The sequence below is a fragment of the Globicephala melas genome, chromosome 2 (assembly GCF_963455315.2).
Source record: "Globicephala melas chromosome 2, mGloMel1.2, whole genome shotgun sequence".
Taxonomy (NCBI): Eukaryota; Metazoa; Chordata; class Mammalia; order Artiodactyla; family Delphinidae; genus Globicephala; species Globicephala melas.
This window is the reverse complement of record NC_083315.2, coordinates 59221240-59249229: the sequence shown is the minus strand read 5'-3', so window position 1 is coordinate 59249229 and position 27990 is coordinate 59221240. Positions and strand designations below refer to the sequence as shown.

Here is a 27990-nt window from a genome sequence, read left to right as displayed (position 1 = left end):
GCCCACTGGCCAGAACTTCTCATATGGCCTCAACTACCTGTGAAGGATCTGAGGAAGTGTGGGGACATTCTGTGTGGGGGAGGGCATGGAGGAAATGTGCCCAGACCTTCAGTGAGCAGTAAAGTTATCTGTAGCAGGGGTTTTATGGGGTGCTCTCAGAGCAAGGGTTTCAGAATTGCCAAGGCCATGACTTCCTGTTCATTCTCTCCTCCTGGGGAGGCCCAGGGTTTGTGGGAGGGACTGATGGGAAAAGCTTTGAGGAAGAGTCCCCGCGAATGAATAAGCCCCATGGCCGGCCCAGGCCCTCTACCATCAGACTCCAGGTTTGACTCAGCCTCACCCCTCTTATCCCCATTGGACACCTGCCATACCAACATAAAATGAATTTTTTAGGAGGAGAAGCAGGATTGAGAGTGAGAATGAGTTCAGCCTTGGAGGGAGAAAATCCAAGAGGCGGCGTCTAGAAGCCACTCTGTCTTAGTCTGTTCAGGCTACTATAACAAAATACCGGAGACTGAGTGGCTTATAAACAACAGTAGTTTAATTCTTACAGTCTGGAGACTGGAAATCCAAGATCAAGGTGCTGGAAGATTCAGCATCTGGTGAGGGCCTGCTTCCTGGTTCATAGATCCCATCTTCTCGCTGTGAGCTCACATGGCACAAGGGGTGACAGGGTTCTCCAGTGTCTCTTTTATAAGGGCACTAATCCCGTTCATGAGGGCTGCACTCTCATGACCTAATCACCTCCCCAAAGCTGCACCTCCAAATACCATCACATTGGAGATCAGGTTTCAACATATGAATTTTGGGGGGACACAAACATTCAGTCCATGGCATGCTGGATTGAAGTTGTTGCCTTTCTTCCACATTTTCATTCCTTTAGCAAATGTGGCTGCTATGGGCCAGGTAATGTATTGATTATGACTGTAGACTCTGACTCCAGAAGACCTGGGATTGAAGCTGGGCTCAGTCCCTTATTAGCTACCGGTGAATTACTTCTCTCTGCCTTTGTTTTCTCCTCTTTAAAAAGGGGATAGCATCTGTCTCTCTTAGGGTGGTTATGAGGATTAAATGAGTTAATATTTGTAAAGCACCCAAAACAGCACTGGGCACAAGATAAGGACTCTATAAATGCTCGATATCATCATCATCATCATCATTATCCAGTACCAGATAATCTTCTAGATATTGGGGGAGTAGATGCCAAGGTCCCTGTTCTCACATATGATGGGAGAAATGGAAAACAAACAGAAATAATTAAATCAAGATGGTACTTTCAAATAGTGATGGTACTAAAATAATAAACCAGGCACATAAAAAAAATCACTCATCATCATTAGTCATTAGGGAAGTGCAAATTAAAACCCCAGTGAGATACCACTGCGTATCTCTTACAATGACTCTTGCAAAATTGACAACAGTAAGTGCTGGTGAGGATACAGAGCAACTGAAACTCTTATATGTTGCTGGTGGGAATGCAAAATGGTACAGCCACTTTGGAAAACTGTCTGGCAGTTCCTTATAAAGTTAAAAATATGCTTACCATATAACCCAGCAATCCTACTGCTAGGTATTTACCCAAGAGAAATATAAACTTATGTTCATGCAAAAACCTGTATGCGAATATTTATAGTGGCTTTATTCATAATCACCAAAAACTGGAAAAAAAAATCCCAATGTCCTTCAGCTGGTGAATGAATGGATAAACAATCAAATACTACTCAGCAATTAAAAAAAAAAAAAGAATGAAATTCTGGTACAAGAAACAACACAGGTAAATCTCAAATGCATTATTTGATAAATGAACAAAGCTAGACTCAAAAGGCTACATATAGATGATTCCATTTGTATGACATTCTGGAAAAGACAAAACTATAGAGGCAGAAAACAGTTCAGTGGTTGTGAGAGGTAGGGAGTGGGGGAAGTTGACTACAAAGGGACAGCTCATGGAGATTTTTGGATCTGGGGGTTAATAGAATTGTTCTGTATCTTAATTGCAATAGTGGTTACACGCAGTATGCAGCTATCAAAGCTTAGAACTGTGCACTAAAAAGGGTAAAGTTTGATCCAGTTTTATTGAGAAATAATTGACATACATCACTGTATATATTTAAGGCATACAGCATGATGGCTTGATTTACATATATCGTGAAATGATTACCACCTAATATCCATCATCTCATATAGGTACAATAGAAAGAAAAGGAGGAAGAAAAGAGATAAAGTGTTTTCTCCTTGAAATAAGAACTCTTAGGATCTACTCTCTTAATAACTTTCCTATATAACAGACAGTGGTGTTAACTATAGTCCTCATGTTGTACTCTATGTCCCTAGAACTTATTTATCTTGTAACTGGAAGTTTTGATCACTTTCCTCCAATTCCTCCTCCCCCAACCCTCTGCCTCTGATAACCATAAGTCTGATCTCCTTTCCTATGAGTTTGTTTTTTTATTTTTATTTTTTTAGATTCCACATACAGTATTTGTCTGACTTATTTCACTTAGCATAATGCCTTCAAGGTCCATCCATGTTGTCAGAAATGGTAGGATTTCCTTATTTTTTATGGCTGAATAATATTTTGTTACATAGATATATATCTCACATCTTCTTTATCCATTCATCCATTGATGGACACTTTGATTGTTTCCGTATCTTGGCTATTGTGAATAATGCTTCAGTGAACACAGGAGTGCATATATCTTTTTGAGTTAGTGTTTTCATTTCCTCTGGATATATACCCAGAAGTGGAATTGCTGAATCATATGGTAGTTCTATTTTTAATTTTTTGAGGACCCTCCATACTGTTCTCCATAGTGGCTGCACCAATTTACATTCCCACCAACAGAGCACAAGGCTTCTCTTTTCTTCACATCCTCACTAGTATTTGTTATCTGAAAAGGGTAAATTTTGCTGCAAGTAAATTATACCTCAATTAACCTGACTGGCAATAAAGCTCACTGTGGGATTGTTGAGACAGGGAAAACCAAATGAGAAATCAGTCAATCAGGTAGTGTGACACGGGTAAGGAGGGGCTCCTGCACATGGTGGTCAGGGAAGACTTTCTGAGGAGGTGTCCTGAGCTGAACCCGGACGAAGAGGGGCCAGGCCTGTGTGGATCTGGAGGGAAGCAGAGAGAACCGTGGGGCGGCCCTTGTGGCTGGAGCTGAGGGAGGAGAGGGGAGGGTGGGAGACAGGTCAGGGTCCTCCACTCTCCTCTGGGCATGATGGGAGCTACTGGGGGGCATAGATAGAGGGTGATTGAAACACTGGTGTGAGTGAGATGGCCCAGGGAGGAGAAGGGAGGGGAGGATGGAAACAGCAGCTTGTGACCATGTGTAAGGAGGAGTGATGAAGGGGTGCGATGAAAATGAGGAGAGTGTGTGTCAGGAGCCTCCTACAGGAGGGAGTGGCCAGCCAGCCAGAGACCCAGCAGGCTGGGGCAGGAGGACTGGCACGGGCAGGTGGGGGTCCTTGCTGAGGGTATTGTGGGCAGTGGTGGGACAGAAGCCAGACATCCTGGGTTGAGGGTGCTGGGGGTGAGGACATGTGAGTGAAGCTTCCAGGAGGCAGGGGACAGACTTCGTGGGTAGCAAAGGGAACCTCAGAGAGAACGAGGTAGAGCTGCCTCTGGTGTGTGTGGGGGGTGTGTGTGTGCGTGTGTGTGTGTGTGTGTGTGTGTGTTTTGAACAAGACTCGCTGAGATGGGCCTGACCTATTGAAGACAGTGTGAGATGGTGAGAAGGGAGGGGTTCGAACAGGCCCTTGGACACCAGGCCTGGGAGGGCAGTCCAGGGGGCTGGGAGACGGTAGGGAGGCCGCTGCCACAAGGCCCATCCCTGAGGTGGGAGGCAGCGCTGAGCCCGCTGGGCTAGAGGGTCAGGATCTGCCTTGGGGGACCCATGCCGAGGCGAGCCCAGCCCGGGTAGCAGAGGCCCCATCTTTGTCCACACTAACCTTCCTGCTCTTCCCACAGTGCATGCTGGGACCGAGACGGACAGGCTGCTTCTCCTCCTGCCACTCCTCGGGCCCCCAGAGGACCATCTGTTTGCCTCCTGGTGCCGTCTAACCCAGGTAGGGGGAGATCAAGGGGGGGCTCTCCCTGCCTTATGTTCCTGCACTGGGTGGGAGGGCTCTAAGTGTAAGGACCCCCGCCCCGGCTGAATGGGCCAGTGTCAGGGCAATGGGGAGGGGCACAGCGTGGGGTTTGAAGTCCCCAGTCACTGCAGGGCCTCCTGGGGAGGAGTTCCCAGACCTCCAAGAAGTGGGCCACTCCAGCAGCAAGCCATCCTCACCAGGCCGCCTCCCTGGGACACTGAGAGGCCCCCCGTTTGGCTCTCACATGTTCGCTGTCTGCAGTTTGTTACGGATCCTTCGCGGTACACACCCGCCAATTTCTTTGGCAGTGGGAGGTTTTGCATCTGAGGTTTCTCACCCGTTGCTGTCACTGGCTTTTCCCTGCCAGAGTCGCTGTACTCACAACCCTGATGTTTGTGATTCTGTGAGTGGTGGCTCTTACTCCAAAAGGTCCCTGCTCTCTACAGGACACCCTCAGAGCAGAGGTGCTCTTTCCGGCACCAAGAACAGCCCTGCTCACTTTTAATCCCCTCGGTCGTTGGGTCTGAGAGAGGACATTTCTCTGCTGCTCCTGGGAGCCCCAGGTGGAGGGAGTCTTTCTGCTTGGGGCCAAGTTCCCCGAGGGCTGGGATGTGGTGGGAGCTAGGCTTGCCAGGAAAAATATAAGGTGTCCAGTTAAATCTGAACTTCAGAAAGACAACAAATTATTTTTTTAGCATAAGTATGTCCCCAATATTGCATGGGACGTACAATTCTATTTATTAAATCTGGCAACCCTAGTGGGAGCTGAAACCCCAGGCTCCCTCTTCCTCTGTTCAGTCCTCTGTGCTGGGCTCACCTTGGTCCCCTCATATCAGCTGCATCCAGCGCCTGTGGAGGGTGCCCTGGAGCCAAGGGCGGCTGAGTCTACTCAGGCCACAATCAATGGTATTTGCTAATCTCCCAGGTCCTGCAGGCTGTCCCTGGGGCAGAGACCAGGGGTTCCTGCTGGACGCTGGGGCAGCAGTCCTGGCTGTTAAGAGTGCTCTTTGGGTCCTTGTCTTCCCCTCTGGCTCTCTGACAGCAGAATTCAGGCTGAGGCGGTCACTGGGCGGGGTTGGTCAGGCCTTTGGGCCCGTGATCAGAGCTGCGAGAGGATCTAGGAATAGAAAATGGTCTCGTGAGCTTGGAACCCAGCATGCTGAGGGTGTTGGGGTGGAGGTGGTGGGGTATCAGGGATGAGGCAGGGCCAGATCATGAGGGCTTAGAATGTCCTATTTCTGCATCCTTCAACATTTGGGGAGACAAAGGAAGTGTCTTCTCCTTAGGCGGAGTCATTTTTCCAACTGTTCAGGTAACATGTTCTCTATGTGTTTATCTATCTATCTATCAATCTATCTATCTAACAATGTAGAAGTATTTAAAGCATGCAGTTCAACCCCTTCCCATAATCTCTTCCTCGCCAGGGCTAACCACTGCTAACTAGTTCCACATATCATATCCTTTCCGTCTTTTTTCTGTGTACTTATAAACATATTTTAAAAGGAAAAACATGAGATCACACTAGATATACTGCCCCGTCACTTGATTTTTCACTTAATATATGGTGTAAATCATTCTAACCTTCTTCTCTATCCTTTTACGCCCATTGTATGGACGGTCTTTAAATCATTTTATCAATTATTAATCCCGTTGGTGGCCATTTCGATTGTTTCCAGTGTTTGACTATTTATAAACCTCACTCAGAGAACCTCCCAGTTCGTACCTCTGTGTGCACTTGTGTTATGGGTCCTTTGGGAATGTTTCTGGAAGTAGACTGTCTGGGTCAGAGGTTACGCACATTTCAAGGTTTGATCCATAGGCCAGACCGACCTGCAGAAACTTGTGCCCACTTATCGTGTACAAGAGGCCTCCTCCCTTCACCCTTGCCAACCATGACATTATCAATCACTTAAATCCCCACCAATCTGATAGTTAAAACTGATTTCTTTTACATTTCTTTGATCACTAATGAAGTTGAGCATATCTGTGTACATTTTTTGGCCATTTCAACTTATCTGTGAATTGCCTATGTATGTCACGCCCTCAGCTCAGTTTTCTATTCATCTGTCCCTTTATTCAGTAAGCATTGATTGAGCACCTACTACGTGTTAGGTACTGTTTTGGTTAGGGACCTAACAGTGAACAAAATTGATCAAAAAAATCCCCTGCTGCTCCATGGAACGAGCTCTAGTGAAGGAGAGACAGCCAAGGGAAAATAAACAAGTGAAATACAGTGCGTGTAGTATAAGTATTAGGTGCTAAGGAGAAAAAAATAAAGCAGGTGAGGGGATGGGAGGTGTTGGGTGACTTGAATATGGTAGTCAGGAAGGCCTTACTGGGATGTGGCAGTAAAGAAAAGACCTGTAGGAAGCGAGAGAATGAGTCACACAAATGTCTGGGACCCCGAGTCAGGAGGAGGCCTGGCCTGTTCAGGGCTCAGTGAGAAGGCCAGTGTGGCTGGAACAGGGTGAGGGAGGGAGAGAGTGGGATGTGCGACCAGAGAGGGATCAAGAGCCAGATCACGCAAGGCCTTGTGGGCCACCCTAAAGCCTTGGCTTTTACTCAGAATGAAGCAGGGAAAGCAGGGAGACAAGGAAGTTTCTGAATAGTGATATGACACGATCTGAATTTCATTTTAACTAGATCATTCCAGCTACTGTGAAGGGGGCCAGAATGGAAGCAGGGAGATCCGTCAGTAGACTGTTGCAATGATCCAGGGAAGAGATGGTGGGGGCTTGGACCAGGGGGTCTTGATGGAGGTGGGGAGAAGTGGGCAGATTCTGGGTGCTTGTTAATGGTGGAGCCAATAGGATTTCCTGGCAGATTGGATGAGGTGGTGTGTGTGTGTCAGAGAGAGAGGGAGCCAAAGATTACTGTCTTAGTCATTTTAAGCTTCCATAACCAAATACCATAGGCTGGGTGGCTTAAACAACACACATATATTTCTCATACTTCTTTAGACTGGGCAGTCCAAGATCAAGGTGCTGGCAGACTCAGTTCTTGACGAGGACCCTCTGCTTGGCTAGCAGATGACTACCATCTCGCTATGTGCTTACGCGACTTCTTTCTGTGCACACGGAGAGACCAAGCTCTGGTGTCCCTTCCTCTTCTTACAAGGTCACTAATACCATCATGAGGGCGCCACCTTCATGACCTCATGTAGCCCAAATTACCTCCCAAAAGTCCCACCTCCAGATACCATCACATTGGGAGTTGGGCTTCAACATATGAATTTTGGGAGACACAAACATTCAGTCCATAACAATGACTCCAAAGGTTTTGGCCCAAGTAGGGAAAAGGATGGAGCTGCCATCAACAGAGACGGGGCAGAGAAGTGGGTTTGGTGTAAGGGAGGAGAAGAGCTCAGCTGTGGATAGGACTGGCTACATAATGTTTTGGGGCCAGAGCTAAATGAAAGTGGGTAGCCCTTTGTTTAAAAAATAATATTAATAATTTCAAAGTGGTGACAGTAGAGCATTAAATTAAGCCTGGGACCTTTCTGAGTGTAGGGCCCAGTATGACTGCCCAGGTGGCATACCTGTGAGCAGGCCTTGGCTGTGGACATGTAAAGTGTGAGATGCTAGTAGACATCTGAGTAGAGATGGATACGTGAGGATGGAGTTCAGGGGCTAGGTCTGAGCTGCAGATACAAATATGGGGTCATCAGCATAAAGATAGCATTTAAAGCTATGGGATTGGATAAGAGCATCAAGGGAGTTGAGTATAGGTAGAAAAGAGAAGAACTAGTCCTGGAGCCTCCTTTGGTCCGAAGTTAGGGAGCTGAGGAGGCACGGAAAAGGTGACTGAGAAGATGCAATGAATGAGGTGGAAGAGAGCCAGGTATGCTATCCTGGAAGCCAAGGGCAAGACATGTTTCAAGCATAAGGTGGAGTAAGATGCAGACTGAGCATTGATCATGCATTAGCAGTGGGGAGGTCACAGGGGACCTTGGTTCAGTGATGGTGGGAGGGTGTGTGCAATGCATCTTATTGACTTGCAAGAGCAAACTGATTTGTAAGAGGGTAAGAGATTTAACCCTTTTGCCTGTCATATGTTGCAAATTTTTTTTTTCACAGTTTTGTGGGGTTTTTTTTGTCATTTAAATTTATGGAGTTTTTTTTTTTAACTCCTTAAAAGTTTTAAATTGTCCCGTGGTCAAGTCTGTCACTATTTTCCTTTAGAGTTTCTGGCCTTACCCACTGAAGAGTTTTGAAAAGTTCTCTTATGTTGTTTTCTAGTTTTTATGATATTTAAAAATATTTAAATACCTAGTTCATTCGGAATGTTTGAGGATAGGGATCTACATGGTTTCTCCCCAAATGACTAGCCAGTTATTTGGACACTGTTTATTGAGTGAGCTGTCCTTTCTCCCTGCTCTGAAGCTACACTTCTATCTTGTGCCAAATGTCCTCTTGCTCTCATGTCTGTCCAGGCCTTGCTGTTTGATTCCATTGATCTTTGCCTGGGGAAAGATTTAGGAAGTCCAGAGAATAGGTAGACTTGGAGATTGATTCGGGCTAGAGTGTGAAGAGGTGGGAGGAGTGGAAGGAAGAAACAAAGGGAAGTTAGGGATGATGGGAGCTCTACAGTGTTGAGGGCCTCCTATGAGCTGTCACAATTCCGCAAGGTTGGTATTCTATATACGCGTCTCCAGATGAGGAAACTGAGGTTCAGCGAGGTTTCATCACGTGTCCCGCGGCGTCAACTCTTAGCAGGTGGAGTCAGCCTGGGAGGCTGCTCTCTTGGCTCCCATGCCTGTGTTCTATCCATCCCAGTGACAGGGGAGGTGAGAGGGGTTGGGTTTCAGGAAGGCTGGACGGGCTCCAGACACAAAATACCACCCCACCCCCCGGCTCAGCATTCCCGCCTGCCATTTGGCTGGAACTTGAAGGTTTTCCCATTTCAAAGAGCAACCTGTTAAAACCAAAATACTCCTGGCAGGGAATCACACGTTAAGTTTACAGCTAACATCTTAATTATCAGTTAACACCTCTGCGGGGATTAACTGACAGCCAGTGGAGGACACTGAAGGGGGGCCTGTTCCACGTGTATCTGGGCTGGGGAAGGCCAGGAGAGGGGAGGGGTGAAAGCGGAGGGGACAGGTACCTGGCAATTCACAGCTTTTTCCTGGAAAAGAGGGAGGTGGAGCTGGATCCTTGTGGGAGGGGAAGGGGGAGAGGAGCAAGGGAGCCAGCTCTGCAGAGCTGTGGGGAGGGGAAGGGAGGGGGCATGGCAGCTTCTCCACGGAAGCCTGGGGCTGGGGCTCCTAGAGGACCTGGTGTCTACTAGACACGTGCTGTGTCCTGGACACAGAGGAGATTGTCATCTGCTCAGTCTTGGTCTCGAGAAAGTCAGGAAATCAGCCACCACGATCCACCTTGGGCACCAGCTGCCAACAGTCGCTCAGAGCTGGGCTCTGTCTCAGGCACCCAAACACTGGATCTGTCACCCAGGCCTGAGGAATTGGGGGAGGTGAGAGGCTGATGCCTCTGGAACCTCCTCTCTATCTTTGAGAGCCAGTCTGCTCTGCGGGCCAGGGCTCTGTGCGTGACCTCGGTCACAGCTCTGTGTGTGAGGAAGGTCCAAGCTCACTGTGTGACTAAGGACGAAGCTCTGTGTTTGCCTAGCATCAAGGCTCCTTGTGCAATGGGGGTTGGAGCTCCACGCGTCAGGAAGGTCTGGGCTCCCTGTGTCACCAGAGTGGGGTTTGGTGTGTGACCAGAGTCTTGGCTCCCTGTGTGATCAGGGTCGGGGGTCCCGTGTGACTAGGGTCAGGGCTCAGCGTGTGGCCAGTGCTGCAGCTCCTTGTGTGAGGGGGGGTCGGGACTCGGTGTGAGCAGGCTTTGGGCTCAGTGTGTGAGGACCGGGGTCTGGGTGTGTGGGAAGAAGGTCAGGGCTCCTTGTGTGAACAGGATTGGCACTCAGTGTGTGACCAGGCTCAAGGGTCAATGTATGAACAGGCTTAGGAGGGGCTTTCTCCCCCCTTTACTTCACTCTGAACAGCGGGGGAATGATCTGTGTCTTTGGGGGATATTTGTGTCCCCACGTAACTGGCTGCCCAGCTGCTTCATCACTGTGTTGGACTCTGACTTAGCCTTCCTGGGACTCCGGGGCTAGGAGCAGCTCCCTCATCTTCCCTATTCCTCCCTATCTTGTCCCTCCTCTCCGCTTTTCTCCCTTCCTCTCCCCTCCTCTCCTCTGCCAGCCAATGCTGGCCTTGTACCCAGTTGCTGGCAGACAGACCCGGAGACACCCAGATACGCTTCCAGCTCGAGGCTGGCCCGAGTCCTGCGTAACCTGCAGTCAGGCACACCTCCAGCTCTTCCCTTCTTCTCACCTGCACACCCTCCCTAAGGTGTTCAAGGGCTCAAGTGGGGAGGGAGCCTCATGGGAGGGGGGAGGGAGCCTCATGGGAGGGGCAGGTAGTGATGAAGTCGGACTTCCAGGAGGGGAGGAACTGAGCTTGATCCCTAGGAACAGGCTGAGAGAGGCTCCAGAAAGGGGACCTATGGGAGAAAAGGCTGGGGGTCTCTGGAGGTGCTGGAGGTGGGGCCTGCCAGTGAGTTGGGGGGCGGCTGGGAGGTGTGAGGGGTCAGATGAAGGAGGCCTCCGTGGCCACCTGAAGACCTCTTTAGCAGTTCAAACCTGCAGTAGGGATGCCTAGAGTGGAAAATAGACCCAATCTTTCACTCAGCAAATGGGCACCTAGTTGTCTAGACAACTAAGATGTTACAGCTAACATCTTAATTACCAGTTAACACCTCTGCAGGGATTAACTGACAGCCAGTTGAGGACACTGAAGGGGGGCCTGTTCCATGTGTATCTGGGCTGGGGAAGGCCAGGAGAGGGGAGGGGTGACTAGTTCTAGACATCTGTGAACCAAACAAAAAGTAGTTTCCTGCCCTGCAGGACCTGCCAGTCTACAGGGAGGCCATGACTGAAGGAGGAGTAAAGGGCCTCACCCTGCCCGCCTCCTCCCGTCCACCCAGTGGCCTTCAGGGCATCTCCACAAACACAGGGGCTCACGGGGCTAGTGCTAGAAACCTGCTGTCCTTGAGGGACCTGAAGGGGAAGCTGAAAGAGAGGATTCCCTTCTGCTGAGGGATGGTTCTGGGAGGGAGGATGGCCGAGACAAGAAGGTGAGAACGAGAGGAAGGGGAGAAAGGCCTCTGAGGAAAGGAGCCCCCTCCCTCTGCGGCTCCTACCAGATGCCTCTGAGGCATCGTGGGCAACTGTCCCATTTGGCCCAGGACTGTCCCAGTTTTAACACTTCTCAGTCCTGGGATGGTTGGTCACCCTACCAGAAAGCCATTCTGCACCGGAGGCTCAGCCTCTGCCCCTGGCAACGCACAGCGTCCAGGCAAGCCGTGCTGGGCCTCTTAGGACCTGGATGTCTAGGTCATGGTGCCGGCTGTGCCTAGGAATTGTGGGAAGCAACTCTGGGCTCCCTGGGGGGCGGGGGTGCTGAGGAAGGAGCGAGGGGCAGGGGCCTCACCGCAGTGGCTGAGATGCCTTTAGGGCCCCAGGGGATTGAGGCCAGATCCAGTAGGTGCACTTGATTCTGAGGCCTGGGGAATCTGGGGGGCCTTGAGGCAGGAAGCAGCGGCAGAGCTGTCCATGCTTTTGTGTCCACCTTCCTCTGCCCACCAGCTGCCCTGGTCATCCTGTACCGGGTTGGGAGGCCTGGCTTCTCTGTTCTGCCCCCGACTTGCCATGTGACCTTAGTTCAGTCAATCCTGAACCTGGGCCTCTGTGGCCTTACCTGAGACACGTCTGTAACTCTGGGCCAGAGCTGTCTGAGGGAGGGACTCTGGACCAAAGCACAAAATGTGGCCTGGGTTAACATGCTGCTGTGGCCACTGTTGTGGCTCAAGTGCCTGCCCTTGGGGCACCAGCTCTGGGGACCACCGAGGAGCCTCAGGTAGGGCCGAATCCCCATTCTTATGGGGGAGACAGATGTATGAACTAGAGGTTGAAAATTGGAGGCCCCAGCCAGGGATGTGGCTTATGGATAGGTTTTGTTCCATTTTAAACAATTTGTTTTTTCTCACTGAGATATAATTCACGTACCATAAAACTTACCATTTTAAAGTGTACAATTCAGTCTTTTTTAGTGTATTCACAAGATTATGCAACCATCATCAGTATCTAATTCCAGAGCATTTTCCTCACCTCAAAAGGAAACCCTGTACTCATTAGCAGTTACTCCCCCTCTTTCCATCCCCCAGGCCCTGGCAACCACTCATCTCCTTTCTGTCTCTATGGATTTGCCGGTTCTGGACATTTCATATAAATAGAATCATACAAGAGGTGGCTTTCTGTGACGAGCTTCTTTCACAGAACAATGTTTCCAAAGTTCATCCATGCTGTAGCATGTGTCGGTATTTCCTTCCTTTTTATGGCCTGATAATATTCCACTCTCCGGATATTCCATATTTTGTGTATCCATTCGTTCATGGACATCTAGATATTTCCACGTTTTGGCAATTAGGAATACTGCCACTATGAGCATTTGTGTAACGGTCTTTGTGGGAACCTGTTTTCCATTCTCTTGGGTTTATCCCAGGAGTGGAACCAATGGGCCATAAAGTGGCTTGGTGTTGATGCCTCGGGCAGGGTGTGTGCGCTCTACTTCTCAAGTCCTGCCCATCTCCCGATTGCATTACCTGCACTTCTTCACTCACTGTCACTTCCTCTCTGGTCCCTGTAGGCATCTAGGTTTTCAGCCGTTGATTACAGAACAGTGATGGAGAGAAACACAGGGGGCTGTAGGAGTCAGAGAAGACTCCTGACCTGGGCAGGGGTCCGGGAGGGCTTTCTGGAGGAGTTATCACCTGAGCTTAATTTAGCCTGAGTGGACATTTTTTGTTGTTGTTAAACTTTTAGCTGCACCACGTGGCATGTGGGATCTTAGTTCCCTGACAAGGATCGAACCCGAGCCCCCTGCAGTGGAAGCACGGAGTCTTAACCACTGGACTGCCAGGGAAGTCCTGAGTGGACTTTTTTTTTAAATAAATTTATTTACTTATTTATTTACTTATTTTTGGCCGCGTTGGGTCTTCGTTGCTGTTGGGGGGCTTTCTCTAGTTGCAGCAAGCAGGGGCTACTATTAGTTGTGGTGCGAGGGCTTCTCATCGTGGTGGCTTCTCTTGCCGTGAGCCTGGGCTCCAGGCGCGTGGGCTCAGCAGTTGTGGCTCTCAGGCTCTAGAGCGCAGGTTCAGTAGTCGTGGCGCACGGGCTTAGTTACTCTTTGGCCACGTGGGATCTTCCCGGACCAGAGATTGAACCCGTGTCCCCTGCATTGGCAGGCGGATTCTTAACCACTGCGCCACCAGGGAAGTCCCCTGAGTGGACATTTTTAAGGGCAAAAGGAGTGAGGGAGAGTGCTCCAGCAGGAAGCGGAAGCAAAGAGGTGTGAAACCTTTTCCTCTTTCTCTTCCCTGAGGGGTGAGCCCTGGGGGGGGGGTGGGGGGGCGGTGCTCCAGGGGCCAGCTGAGCTACCCTCTCTCCCTTCCTCTAGCGCTTACTTCCTGTCTGTCTTCTCTCTCTCTCAGTCTTCTCTGTTTCTCTGTTTTCTTTTTTCTTCTGTTCTTTCTGTCGTTTGTTTGGGAAACTGCAAACAGTTCAACCGGCTGGAGAGGAGAAGAGGGAAGATGAGGGAGTGAGATAAGCCAGTGGTCTTAAGCCCCTGCAGAGAGAGCAGGGTGGGGTGAGGGGCAAAAGGATGGGGGACTGCGGCCCTTCCTTAGCTAGGGGCCGAGTCCGAGAACCTAGCGCAGAGGTGACCCTGAGCCAGAACACTCCATGTCCCAAATGGCATGCAATTTTCCCTCCCTCGGGGGCAGGTGAGAGGTGGGATGGGCCCCGCTAGGCTGGACCAGGCCTGCAGGCAGGGGCACAGCGAGGGGCCCAGACTCGGAGCTGCGCACACATCTTCCCAGGTTTCTGCTCCACTACCTAATGGGTAATTATACCCTGACATGCACGGAGGCAAAGAAGGGATTTTCTGTGAAGCAAAATCGCCCGTGAAATATTCAGGCCATGCTGGGCTTCGTTTAGCAGGCACCTAACCACTGCTGCTTGGCTTGGCCACAGTTTGAGAGGCCACACATGCCTAGAAGGCCACATGGGGCTTTTTATTTCCTTCTCCATAGGGAGAGTTTTTCATGGACTAGGAAGAACCTTGGCTTTGGGCCCAAGACGCTGCGTACATACGTGTGTGTGGTGTGTGTTTGCCTGTGTCGCCTCTGCACATTCATTTATGAACTTGGCCGTGCGTGTGTGTTCTGAGGGTGCGTGCTTACACATGCCTGTGATGCACCCTGGCATGGACAGTGCATTTCACACGGCTCTCTGGGTTGTCTCTGAAGGTGCTTCTCCGCTGTGCCCTGTTCTCTGATTCTGGGGAGGCTGCCTATGAGACTCTCTTGGTGGGTGAAAGTCCACCCTGTGTGTGAGTTCTGCCTGTGACCGGCATGGCACTCAGGGTTGTGGGTTTGCACTGAAAGCCTTGAAGTCCTCACAGGTTCGGGGGCTCAGAGGTGTCAGCTGGTTTGCTGCGCATTAGAGTCAAGCTTTGTCTCTCTTCTCTCTGGCTTATCGTTTGTTTTGTTTCCACCAAGTGTTGAGGGCTTGATGGAGGCTTGGGGGAGCATGTTTGCTTCTGAGAGTTCATTGAACTGGGACATGTCTGTCTCTTTGTCAGTGCCCCCGAGCCCCTAACCCTAACCCCACTTGTCTCCTCTGGCCCTTAAAGCCCCTGTATTTGCACTGAAGGTCACCCTTCTCAACCCTTGCTTTTGCACTTAATTTACTCCTCCACATTGCACAAGATAGGCAGGACTAGAATTATTGTACCCATTTGGCAGTTGTGGAAACTGAGATCCAGAGAGGCAAAAGGCATGCCTGAAGTCACGTGGTGAACCAGGGCTTCAAGCAAGATCACTAGCTTCTCCTCCCTGTGTATGAACCCTTTGCCTGCAGCCGCAGCCCTGGCCCTTGGTAGAGGGGACCCTGCCCAGAGGAAACAGTCCCCAGTTTCATGAATGAATCGAGCTGGAGGGTGTTCCTTCTCCGCTTGGAGCTCTCCTCTCCTCTGTCATCATTCAACATTGTCCTGGGGAGACAGCCACAGGGCTCTTTTCATCTCCAAATCAACAGGCAGGGACGCAGAGGCAATAATATTGACGTCCATCATTGATATTTCCTTATTGTGGCTGTAATTAGCAATTCTTCCATGGCTGAGGCTCCATCTGGCAGACAAGTGGAGGAGCTCCAGCTCGTTAATGTCACACTGACATGGCTGATGGGGGCGGGGGTGGCCTTAGGTAGGGAGAAAGAGAAGTGAGAGGCTGAGCAGGAGGTCTACAGCTCTTCCCTCCTCCCAGGCACTTGTTCTCCTTGAGCACAGCCCACTAGAGCACCCTTCGTCCCGTGTACCCCAAGAGAGTTCGCTTCCCAGGTTGCCTCCTTTACCCCATGCCCCCTCGCCCCTCCCTGTTCTGCCAGGGCAGCTTGGATTAAACAGAGGCATCCGCACCCCTGGGAAAGTCCACAGGCATCAGCCTGAGGTCCCCCACATCTCAGGAAGCCTCCCCAGAGGTGGGAAAGCAGCTCCTCAGCCCTCTTTCTCCTCCAGCTGGGAGAATGCCCCCCAACCCCACCCCCAGTCCTGCCACATCAGATCGCATCCCCCTGCTGGCGCTGGCCTCCACGGCAAGGCAAACACAGCCCCTTCCAGCAGGTCCTAGCACACCTTCTCTCATCCGTGTACATTCTGAGCAAAAGGGCTAAGATTAGCACTCCCAGACCCTTGGGAAACTACTTGTCCATTCAGTGAAGGCTTCCCCTCCTTCCTCCTCTCAGGGTCCCTCCACCCAGATCTCTTTAGATCTGTTGGTTCCTTGAGCAGAGAAAGCCAAACCAGACATCCTCTGCTGAGGTTGATTTACTCAGCCCTAGACATCTCCCCACCTCCTTTGCTGCCAGCCTGCCTGTTCTCTGCACGCCTGGTCTAGGGCTGCTTCTAGCTAATGATAAAACAAATAATAGTGGCCGTTCTTGTTCCTTGGGTGCTTATTCTGTGCCAGGCACTGTTAAAAGCATCTTATAAGCATTTGATCCTCAAAACAACCCTATGGGATAAATACACGTATCATCCCCATTTTACAGATGAAGAAAACTGAGATGCAAGGAAATTAAGCTTGCTGCCCAAGATCACAGGGCCGCTAAGAGGTGGGCAGCGTGAACCAGGATGTGTGGTTCCCAAGCCACCCTCCTCTGCCTCTAGCTTTAGCCCATCAAGTCGTTTCTTCCACCTGCACCTCTACTTCATGAGCTCCCAGGGCAGGCAGGGACCACATTGTCCTTGGTCCCGCAGCAGGTGCTCATAGTCGGCAAATGAGGTAGTGGTGGCAACAACATATTCTTCGGAGCTCTGCGTCATGTAGATGGTTCCCCTCCCAGGGCTCTTTGCTGCTCTCAGGAGCACTGTGCACTCGCCGAGGACGGAGGCTTCATACACTGTATGCCTCGCTGGTGGTGTCTGCTGAATGAGGGAGATGTGAGACTCCCTAAAGCACATCTACCCCCTTGAAAGAGACCTTCAAAGCTGTGTCTCAGCTTATGCTGGGACTTGGTAAGGATGTCCACATGTTCGCATCGTTCATTCATTCATGCAATAAATATTTGCTGGATGCTGGGTACTCAGTGCCAGGCCCTAAGGAGAGCCTTAAGCATGCTGAGATCAAGGTTCTGGCCATACCCTGGGGGAGCCCACATCCAGTCAGGACAAGAGCATAGCCAGACCTGACCAGTGCCGGGTTAAGACTTGCCCCGTGGAGACAGTACCAGAGCATCATGTGGGTATGGGCACAATGCGGGAGGAAGGCTGCACAGAGGAGGAAACATTTGAATAGATTCATTAAGGAGAGGGAAGCGTTTTCAGACTGATGGAGAGGGAAGGTCATCACAGCAAAGGAACAGCCTGTGCAAAGGCTCTGAGTCTGAGAGGGCCAGGCAGACTCAGGAAAAGGCAAGAAGTTCAATTACAGAATACCCAAGGGGGCCTGGCTGTGGAGACAGGGTAGGGGTGGCTGAGGGAGCTGTCGGGAGGACGGGTGCACCTCCTCTCTCCTGCAGATGCTGGAGAGATGCACTGCAGGGCGTGTGAGGACAGAGGCCAGGGCTTCTGCAGATTGTCACAGGCCCAGCCCACGTGTCGGGGAAGCTCAGCGTTGCTCCTTTCCTGCCTGGTGTCGGGTGAGGCGTGGACAGGTCAGCATCCATGGGTGGTGACTGAGCCCGCTGTGGAGGGGGTGTGTGAGGACAAAGGGTATCCTGACCATGCTGGGAGGCTGCCTCGGGCTCAGGAACTAGGTGCTCTGGGCTCCAGCTGGCCTGGAGGGCACCCATGGCTGTGGCTGCATCCATCAGTGCCACACCACCAGTCCTCACAGTGACCCCTCCGGTGGGGTCAGCCTTATCGGGCAGAAGGGAGACTGAGGCTCCACAGGGGCAGGGCCATGCCCAGGGTCTCACACGAGCGGTGGGTGAGCATAGGGTTCCTCCTGCCCTTCAGAGGGATGTTGGGGTCCTCAGCAAGGACAAACCCCCCAGCTCTCAGGGTTCAGGATGGAGCCAGGGTGGCCGCCGTGCAGGGCGCAGAGAAGGCCTGTCTGGAGAGGAGTTGGTGCCGGGCCTGCTGAGGGCAGAGATCTGGCAAGGAGCCTGGAATGTGGCAGAGGAGGACACCTCCCTCTGGAGTCTTATCACAGGAAGGTTTTCAAGGATTTACCTTGAGCCCCTAGTAGTCTCTGGGGCGAGTTTCTCTCCCGTGCCTCGTGGGGCCCAGAAGAGCCCACGAGGGAGCCGACCATTGCCCACTGTGTGCCCGTGAGTGTACCAGCTCACACTTGAGTGTGCAGCCCTGCTCCCGTTTGCACATGCAGGTCTCTGTGTTTGTCATGTGTGTGTGTCTGATGGAGCGCGACCCTGTGAGTACAATTCTGCATCTGTATGTGTACACCACAGCCCCCGGCCACAACCAGCAGCCCTACCGGACAAACCCTTTTCCTTCCACCGGAGCCAGAAAGCTACCGAACCTCCCACTGCCAGGCCTGGGCCCAGCTCTGCCCTCCCCTCACAAAGCCCTACCCTGAGTGCTAAGATCTAATCCCTTGGGGACAGGCATTGTGGGTAGACCTGGCATCAAGGGGACAGCTCACGCTGGGAGGGGCCATCCAGCTCCTTTTCGTGCTCGCCCCCTCCCTACCCATCCCTAAGTGCCTGCCATGGGATCCTGAGAGGTAGGTGCCCTCCCCCTGCCACTTGTACAGCCCCCATGATGGGGAGCTCATTGCCTCCCAGGGCAGCATCAGTGTGACCTGTGGGACACTGCCCAGGAAGGAGAGGTCAGAGAGGCCAAAGGGTGGGGTTAAGGCTCAGCCCTGACCACGCAGGGCCTGGGCTCTCCCCCAACAGCCAGGCCTGGGGCTCCAGCTCCTGGTGGCAAGGTCAGGCCCGAGTATTCTGAGCCTTTCACCTTGTTGTCAAGAGCATATTTTAGCTATTAGCGATAGAGCAAGGGATTTGGGGAGGATTTCTCTCTCATTTCCCAGAGCTTTCAGCAAGCTTCCTCCCTTCCCACCACCCCTCTGCCTGCCAGGACTGCGAATAACACACGCACGCACACACGCACGCACACACACTCATACCCGGTGTTCCTATGTGGCTGAGAGAGAGGGAGAGAAATCTGGGTCAGTCTCCCAGGGAAAGCTCCGTGACATCTCCCCACCTTCCCCAGCAGATGCTCAGTGTTGCAAACTCAGACCGTGGTCTGAAGACCAAGGCCTGTCTCAGTCCTGCCTCAGATGCCCTGTGGTGGGACCCCAGACTCACCCCTCTTGGCCCCTCCCTGGGCCTCTCTGTTCAGGTGACCTCATGTTCTGGCCTCAGTGTTTCCCCAGCCCGGCCCCGGGACTCACAGTTCATTTTTGCCACTCTCTGCTGATTGCATGGAGGGTGGCAGAAGCTCTCCCTTCCCACATTGGACCCTCCAGCTTCAGCCCCTGGGTTCTGGGGATGAGGGGCGGAGTGGTTGGGGAGGCCTGGCTGGAGCTAGGGCCTGTGTAATAGCACTCTCATGGAGAGAATGTCTGACACAGAGGAGGGACCCCTAGTGGTGGAGTTTCAGGCAATAGGCAGGGTCTGAGGTCTGGTAGGATGCCTCAGGGGTGGGAAGGGGTTTCCAAGAGAAGGTGGACAGATAAACGGCTAAAGACATTACTGCCATTTCAGGATGGACTCAGCTAAGTTAAATCAATGTCTGAGACAGGACCTAAGTCCAGGGTGGGAGCCTCGCCACTCCCAGCGAGCTCAGGGAGACATTCACTGGACTGGGGGCAGAGCGGGGAGGGGTGTTTCCTCTTCAGCTGGGAAAACTGGATCACGGGGAATTGCTGTGGTTTAAGTCACCCAGGGACACTGGACGCCTTCCCCTACCTCCACCCCTGGGAGACACCAAAGCCACTTCCTTCTTACTGCCCCTGGCACACAGTTCTCAGGTGACCCAGCAAATCTCTCCTTCCTTCTACCAGGGCATGACCATGGGGTACTCAGTGCCTGCCCAAGAATGTCTGTTTAGTGAAAGGACAGAGAATTGATTTCATTTAAGCTAGACATAGGAAAGACTTCCTAATGCCACTGGGGTAGCCTTAGCCTCAGGGTGTGATGCAGATGGAGGTGAGACAGATCCTCGAAAGGGCTGTCATGTGGAAGGGGGGACCCCAGCCACCCCCAGCTTCCGTAGAGGCCAGTTCCCGCCTGCCAGGTGTGGGGAGCGGTGGCTGCCTGCCTGCGGGGGCTTCAGCTTGTCCCAGAACCTCCAGGCCCAGAGCCCGCCGGGATGCTCGTCTCTTTTCAGAGGGCGTGTGTCCCATGTGAGGGTTGGCTGTTGAAATGCTGGTGTCACTTGTGTGGATGTGTCAGAACACATCTGCGCTGTGTGTGTATGTGCACAGGATGGCTCAGGAGTCGCTTCATGGACTTAAAAACTCTTTTGAAATATGGCAGCAGAGACCATCTATCTTTAGAAGCGGCTAAAGGGATTGTTGTTGAGGCCATGGAGAGGGTGGCTGGCCTCCCTTGACTCACCAGCCACTTATGGAGTGAAGACTTCCGGGCTGGAGCATTCAGGGAAACACAGGTCTGGCTGTGAGAGGAGTTAACTAGGGTCAGGGAAGAGAGGGTGGCGCGGGTGGAGGTTTGAGAGGTGAGGGCAGGGTCATGCATGGCCTCTTGAGATGGGGCCCCAGGGCAGGACTTGGGTTTTTTTTCTCACACTGGGGTCCCTGTGGCATTATTTAGGCTCCTGGACAGCCTGGCCCCTCCTTGAGAACCTGTGGAAAAGAGTTTCCTGCCCCCTCATTCCCAAGGGCCCCAGCCAGGCCCATCCCTCTTCCCTTCTCACTACGCCCGGGCCCTTCCCTCGCTCCTGCTCTCTACGGCCCTGGCCAGGCTGAGCTGCCAGCACAGGCTCAGGGCCCCTCGGGCAGGAGCCAGACAGCTGGGGCGGCCGGGGCAAGCTCAGTTCCCACCGGGAGGGCCCGAGCTGCCAGCACGTCATCCCCTGATAAGCTGACTGGCTCAGCGCGTGCACTGGAGCCCCCAGAACCCCCCGGGCTAGGGGCGCACACATGCTCACACGTGTGAGTCCTCCCGGATCAATAGGGTAAGGAAGTGCAAAAGGTATAATTCAATCTGTCGGCCCCGTTACTAGTTACTGTGCTGGCGGTGGTTCCTGCCCCTGCTCTGCTTCTCCTCTCGCCTCCATTCAGAGGGCCAAGCAGGATCCTGGCTGGAAGGAGAGCTGGGCCGCATGCAGCGTGGGCAGTGTCCCGGGTAGGAATGACCCGTGAAGACTGAGGCAGAATCTGGGACAGCCTCTCCCTGCCCAGAGCCATTGGCCCTTGGAGGGTCTGTAAGAACATCTGAGTCAGCATAGCCATCGTGCAGACAGGGAAATCGAGGCCCAGCGAAGGTAGAGGGCCGCCCTGTCCCAGCTTGCTCAGACTGCTCTGAGAAGGATAGGGGGCAAAAAGGAGCAGAGGGTGGGGAGGTCAGGGAGGAAAGGGGTGTAGGATCTAGAGTGGTGTGAGGATGTGACCAACTGTTCACCCGGCGAACGACATCTACTCCCCTGGGCCAGAGAAGGGCTTGTCTCCGCCCTGCCCTCAGGGATGGTGGCCCAGCTGGGGAATGGAGTGACCTGCACTGTGTCTCACTTGGAGCCTCATATGGCCTGGCAGGGTAGGCACTGTTATCCCCATTTCATATGCACAAACTGAGGCCCAAAGGGAGGCCTTTCCAAGGCCTATGTATAGGGAGGGACAGTGCCTGCGCATAGGAGACAGACCTGCTCCTGGTGAGGGGTCTCCCACAACTGAACACTCTTAGCAAAGGGAACTTCTCTTGCTCCCTTGAGGCAGAGCTGGGACCAGCTCCTCTGAGAGGCCGACGCTTGCCTTTAGGACACCAGACTCCTCAGTTTGTTCCTTGTGCTGGCCGAGAATTTCTTCTGCAAGTCTGACCACAGTCCCTCATGCTTTAACTTCACCCTGCCACTCCTGTGGGATCTTGTTAATCCAAAGGCCCTACTGCCTCTCCTCGGTTCCTCTACCTTCTTCATTCCAGGTGCGTACGGGGGCATGCACACTGGCCCCCGCGGCCTGGCTAGCCCGTGAGGGCAAGGGGCGAAGCTGACCTACCCCAGCCTTCCCAGCCAGGCCTGTTTGAGAATCAGCTCACCTTTGCCCAGCATTGCCATTCTCATCACAGTTTCTGCCCATCTCATTTCTGTTAAACTCATTTGCCATCTGAAGGGCTTCATTTTCTACTCTGTTTGCCCATAATCACCCTCCAACCCATCCCCATCTCCCCAGCCTCCCCCTGCAGTGTCCAGAGCAGTGGCGGGCAGGCAGCCAGGCTTGGGCACAGCTCAGTGCCTCCCCTCTACTGCCAGCCTTCCCTCCTGCCTGTCTTGGGAAGAGGTCTGTGTTCCAGGCAGGCATCTCGCCCCTACCTCTGTGGATTTCCCTGCTACCAGACCAGACTCCTGGTTTGGTCGAGAACTAGGGTCAGACTCTTGAGCCCTTGAAGGCTTTTCACCCTTCACTCTTTACCTTCTCCACCCACGCAGGCTAGGAAGACCTGGGCGACATCACCCTGAAGTACAATGCTCAGAGGCCAAGGTCTTTCTTATTATGTGCCCCCCACACGACAAGCCCAGATTTACCCTCATCCCAAGAGAAGCTGACCTTAGATGGTTGAGCAGGAAAGCAAGATGGTTTTTTAAACTAATTCATACTAAGGTGTGAGTGATTGGTAGCAACTTATCCTGCCTATGGTATTTGGATTTGAACAGAAGAGCATTAGAGTAATAGTGTTAATAATAATAGCAATAATAATCACTAACAGTTTTTACTGTGGGTCAGGCACTGCTGTTAACACTGTACAAGTCTTAAAAACCTGTATTAAGCCATTTAATTAATCTAATAACCCAAATTAATTGGGAAGAGTGTTGAGGGGAAGAGTGTTGAGGGGCAGGAGGAGAATGGGGGAGCAGACGGCAAACCCCTGCCTCCTCCAAACCCCTACCCCAGGTGTACAGAGAAGTACCAGTACATCCCCATTGTACAGGGATTACCTCCCACTTGGCACAGAGAAGAGAGTCCAGTTGTTTGCACTGCAAACCATGTCAGGCATTCACTTGAGGTCGCCTTGCAAGGGCAAGAGCGAGTCTCTGCTCCTCCCTGGGGGCTCACGGTTCTCCCAGGAGACACCTGGGAGGTTGGTGCTCCAGGGTTGGCAGCCTTCCTGCAGGAACCTCAGAGCATCCCTTAGAAAGTCCCTTGGTGCTGAGGGTCATCTCACAGGCCCCCTGAGAAGTCAAAGGCAACGTCCTCCGTGGTCTCTGAACCCCTCCGAGTCTCCTGTGGCCGAGCAGCTGCCCGGCCCTCTGGCCACACACTTGACCCTACAGTAGGCTGGACATGACCCAGAGCCCGTCTATAAGCTTGACTTAACGTGAGCTTCAAACAAACCCTACAGGGTGAGTGGAGCTGGGATGAGGATCCCCATTCTGCAGATGGGGAGACGGAGACTCAGAGCAGAGAAATAACTGCTGAATCCTCCTATCCAGAAGGATGCCCTGATGAACTCTGTAGTGCGGGGCGAGGAGGGCTTATTGCATTCTGACAGGGACCTCACCACTTTAAACAGACAAGTGTGAGTTAATGGTGGCATTTCAGTCCCCACCCCTTTCCCTCTCCACCAGGCGGTCTCCTGTTTCCCCTGGGGAGCCCCCGTTGGAGGAGGCTGAACACTTGCTCCTAGGCTACCCCCTCACCTCACCTCCGCCTCTCCTGCCTGCCAGCTTGCAAGGTCAGGTGGCCTGGTAATTCAGTAATTGTTCTGGGAGACTTCCATTATAAATCTCCCAGCCGTGGCCAGCTTTTCCCATACAGCCAGCTGCCCTATCCCGCAGCCCATTCCGTCCAGCTTTCCCTGGTAATGACCGCTCATCTATTCCTTGTTTTCCTCATCCCCACAGCCCTGTGGGCGGGGCCCCAGGGACTCTGAATTCAGAAAGAAGTGACATGGCTCTGAACTGACCTCAACCACCAAATGCTGTATGGTCTCAAGCAAGCCACTTCCCCTCTCTGAGCCTCCGTGTCCACATCTGGGACGTGGATCTGGTCAGATGGCTTTGGGGGGGCTAGTGTGACAATGTATGGGAGCTGGCAGGGTGGCCACTGTGATGAGGGTTCCCTTGGGAACCATGCTTGAGGGGCCTCAGGGTGGAGGAGCCCAGAGTAGGGCATGATTGCACCTGCCTCCCTCAGCAAGTCAGGAAGACTTCTCAGAGGAGGTGGCATTTGGGCTGGGCCCTGAAGGATGACCAGACTCTCCTACATTTGGGGGTGGGGACAGTGATGTGTGGTATTCTAGGGCCCTACATGGAGGCATGACCAGCCTGGGGCCTTAGGATTTCTTACTTGCAAATCTGACCACATCAAGCCCCTACTTTTATACCCTTCAGTGGCTCCCTGACGCCCTCGGGCTAAAGTCCCCGTTCCCTTGGGAAGCTTCGGGGGCCTGGCAAGATCTGGTCTCTGCCACCTTCACATACTCGAGCCACTGTCTCCAGCCTTGATGAATTTTAAAAAAATTCTCTACAGGCTATAACCTTTGCACCAGCTGCTCCCTAATTTGACTCTATGACCACGATAAAATTTGACTCTGTGACCAAATAAAACCCCTACTCCCTTCCAGGGCCCACAAGGCCCTAGGATCTGCCTACTCCCTCCCCCTAGAGCCCACCCGCTCTCTCTCCGCGTCCCAGACCCTCACACTGAATCCCCATGTTTGCGACTCAGCCTATCTATGCCCAGCTTAAAAGTAGCCACCAGGTGGTCCGTACCATCCCGGTCCACCTGGGACCGAGGTATCTCCAGGGTGCAGAAGCTCTAAAGCTAAAACCAGGACAGTCCCAGAGACATCAGGATGACTGGTCACCTTAATTCCCCTCCAGCCCTGCTGCCAGGCCCACCTGTTTTCTTGTCTTCACTACCCTTCTGCTGGAGGACATTCATTCACTGAGTGAATGAATGAGGGGCATGGACTTGGACCTGGGCAAGCCCCTCCTCCTCTCTGGCCTCGGTTTCCCATCGATACCATGAGGGTGGGCTCCCAGCCCCAGTGCATCCAAATGCAGCAGACTGGAGAGGAAGGGCTGTGCCCAGCTCAGTGAGGGGCTGCGCATGGGCTGGACTGCAGGGTGGGCAGAGCTGGCGGTGGCCTGGCAGCAGGGTGGGGCAGCACGGCGGGGGGAGAGCAAGGATCTAAGCGCTCACCTTCTTAGACATCCCGCCGTTACCTGAGGGCCATTTCTGGACCAGGACACTGGTCCAGACCTAGGACTGGGGGTGTCCAGAGTGATGACACCAACTGCCGAGCCCCACTCCCCTCCCACCCCCGGGGAACAGATGGCCCAGGCCTGGGCGGGCGGCGGAGATGGAGACTGGCATTTGTGTGTGTGTGCGGTTTTTTAAAAATCGGACACATTTTTGTCACATCTTGCTGCATCAGAACAGTAAAGGAGGCGGGAGTGTGAAGAATGTTTTAACTCGCAACTTTGTAACAGTTCCAGTTTCTCCAGGCCTCCTCCCCCTCCCCCAAGCCCCTGCGGAGGAGCCTCAAAGCCCATCTGTTCCTGAATCCCTGCTCCCGGCTCCCCCCGCCCCCATCCATCCACCCATCCACCCATCCTTCCCTCCATCCTTCCTTCCTTTTCTCCCATCAGCTGAGAGGGAGGGAGAATCAGAGGAAGCAGGTTGGTACTCCAAGAGGACACTGGGCAGGGAGGCAGGGGCCCTATTTCTGGGGCTACTTGACACCAGACTTGCTGTGTGACCTTGTGTAGTTTCTGACCTCTCTGGGCCCCAACTATGTGCTCCTAAGGGCACAGGCCCATCCCCTTTGGGGTTCCCTGACTCTGACACTCATAGAAATGTCTGGGGAGAGGGGATTAGAAATGGGGGAATACAGGAGGGATCAAGACAGGGAAGTTTTGGGTTTAGAGCATCCAGGGAGAATGGCCCCAAGATGGTGAAGGGAGCCACATTCATGAAGCCAGACTAAGTGGGTCCCAACCTTCACTCCCCTCAGGTTTGGGGCTTGGTCCCCCCATTAACTCCCACTACACCTAACCCACCCAGGGTGGTTCTTTGCAGGTGATCTGAGTTCTGGGCAGCTGCTCCAGGGTCAGGTAGAGGGATCCAGGCAGTACTAGGGACCTAGACGTCCCTCCACTGCACCGCTGTGCTTGTCCGTCCTGCAGGGCCCTGGGAAAGGAAGCAGAGTGGGTGCCAGGCCCTGGAAGATTTGTTTCTTAGCCGCCTGCCCTGCTGTCTCCAAGCCTGCCTGGCACTAGCTTCCATTTCATTAGTCATGGAAATGCTAACTGGCCTGGAAAACCATGAGTCCACATAGTAGGCTGGTAGGCGCTGCCCTGGGCATGGAGAGCAGTTAGAGGCATGAATGGGCAGTGCCCTGGGGCAGCTCAGCCATGGCAAGGGCCCAAGCCGTGCTTCCTCATTCCACAGCTCAGAGACCAGAGCTGCTGGGTACCCGTGCTGTGTCTTGGGATGGGGGCGAGTAGCTGGTGCACGATTGCCAGGAGCCAAGAAACAAGCCCCAGTTCCATACTGTCTCCTGTATCCATCCACACCTAACATGGAAATCCTAAAGTCCAGGGAACGTACCGGGGAGCAAAGGCAGAGGGAAGGGGGAGGCAAGGGAGCTCCCTCCTACCCTGTTAGGCCAGCCCACTCTGCTCTGCCTTTAAGGGTGAGAAACAAAGTCTGAATCAGATCAGAAAAGCCCCCTCCCCAGGGCTGAGGCAGCTTCTGAATATTGCCCCCCCCCTCCCTGCACCCTGGGTAGGACTTAGCACCCCCAAAGAGTCCCTGCAGGAGGTGGTCTTGTTTGTTCAGGAGGGTAGGTTCTGCCCAAGGCAGCCGAATAAACCAACATAGTCTCCGTTGAGGCCTAGGCCTGGGACCCCAGGGCCCAGCTGAGTCAATGCCATGTGAATCTCACCATATGGGCGCAGGGCGGCTGCGGCAGGGAGGAGCTGGGGTTGCCATGAGAACCCGCATGCTGGCATTTCCTCTTTGGGGGAGGCTGAACCATACTTCGCAGGCGGTGTAGGCTTCTGAATCCCATTTCTCTGTGTTTTTTAGGAAGGGAAAAAGGGCAGGGGAGGGGGGTGGGAAAGGCAAGGAGGGAGAGACGGAGTAAGACCGAGGGAGCAGTAGGAGGGCGGGAGCTCTGTGGGGCTGTTGAGGGTTGATTGGGGTCCTGTGTTCCCCAGAACTCAGCCCAGGGCCAAAACAGGCCTGGTGTCCCCTGTGACCCCCTGTCCAGGCCTTGGGTAAAACTTTCCCTTAGAACATGTAGCCCTGGGCACTGCCTGAGGGTTCACATCAACTCCGTGGCCCTTTCTGGGTTCCTCATCCTATCCCTGTCTCCTGAGTGTTCACCCTGTGGACAGTGACACTGGGGCAGAGACAGCAGAAGACTCGGGCCCTTCTCCTGGTCAGGGGCAGGCATCAAAATCTAACCGGAGTACATCCTAGACTCATTGGGTGGTCGTGGAACTCCACATGGCCAGGGCAGATGCGGAAGGCTGCCTGGAGAACAGGGAACCGTGCAGAGGTGGGAGGTGGGAGGTGAGGCTCGGAAGGATTGGGGGAGCTGAAAGGAGAGGACTGTTTCCACCCATCCATCTGGTCAGGGATTGAGGGGGTAGGTGTGCTAAGAGTACAGGCTTTGGGGACATGGCTGTGAGTCCAGCTCCCTCTTTTCATACCTGTGGTACCTCCGGTAAATGAGCCTCCCTGAGCCTCAGTTTCCTCATTCTGTAAAATGGGGCTGATAGCCCCTACCTTGAAGGGTTCCTGTGGTGTGCACACAGCACCGGGGCTAGAGTAGGTCTCATGAAGTGGTAGCTGCCACTGGTGTGGTCATTCAGGACATGATCTCTGGCATTTGCTGGGGACATAGGGATGTTTTATGTGGTCCTGAGCCTGGAGGGGGACATGCCCTGAGCAGAGGCGTGGTGGTGGGACCTAGTGTGGCCATGTTCCAGGTAGGCAGCAGTATAGAGAGGGGCTATCCGGATCAAGAAGAGTGAGCTGGCAGGAAAGAGGCTGGGATGGCAACTAGGGATCTTGGCTCTGGGGGCAGAACCGGGCCATGTGGGCAGCTCTAAGGCAGGACCGTCACCTCCATTGAATCTCCAGCTCTCCCCTAGCTCCTCTTCCTGGAAGCCCT

General features: G+C 53.1%; 1 protein-coding gene across 6 annotated transcripts in view; it reads left to right on the top strand.

The window, feature by feature from the left end:
* LINGO1 (leucine rich repeat and Ig domain containing 1) overlaps positions 1-27990 on the top strand; it is a 202715-nt gene that overhangs the window by 132483 nt on the left and 42242 nt on the right. For all 6 annotated transcript variants that reach the window (XM_060293971.1, XM_060293972.1, XM_060293973.1 and 3 more), the window contains one exon: positions 3974-4071. The gene's annotated coding sequence lies outside the window, so the exon portion shown is untranslated. The remainder of the gene's footprint in view (positions 1-3973; positions 4072-27990) is intronic.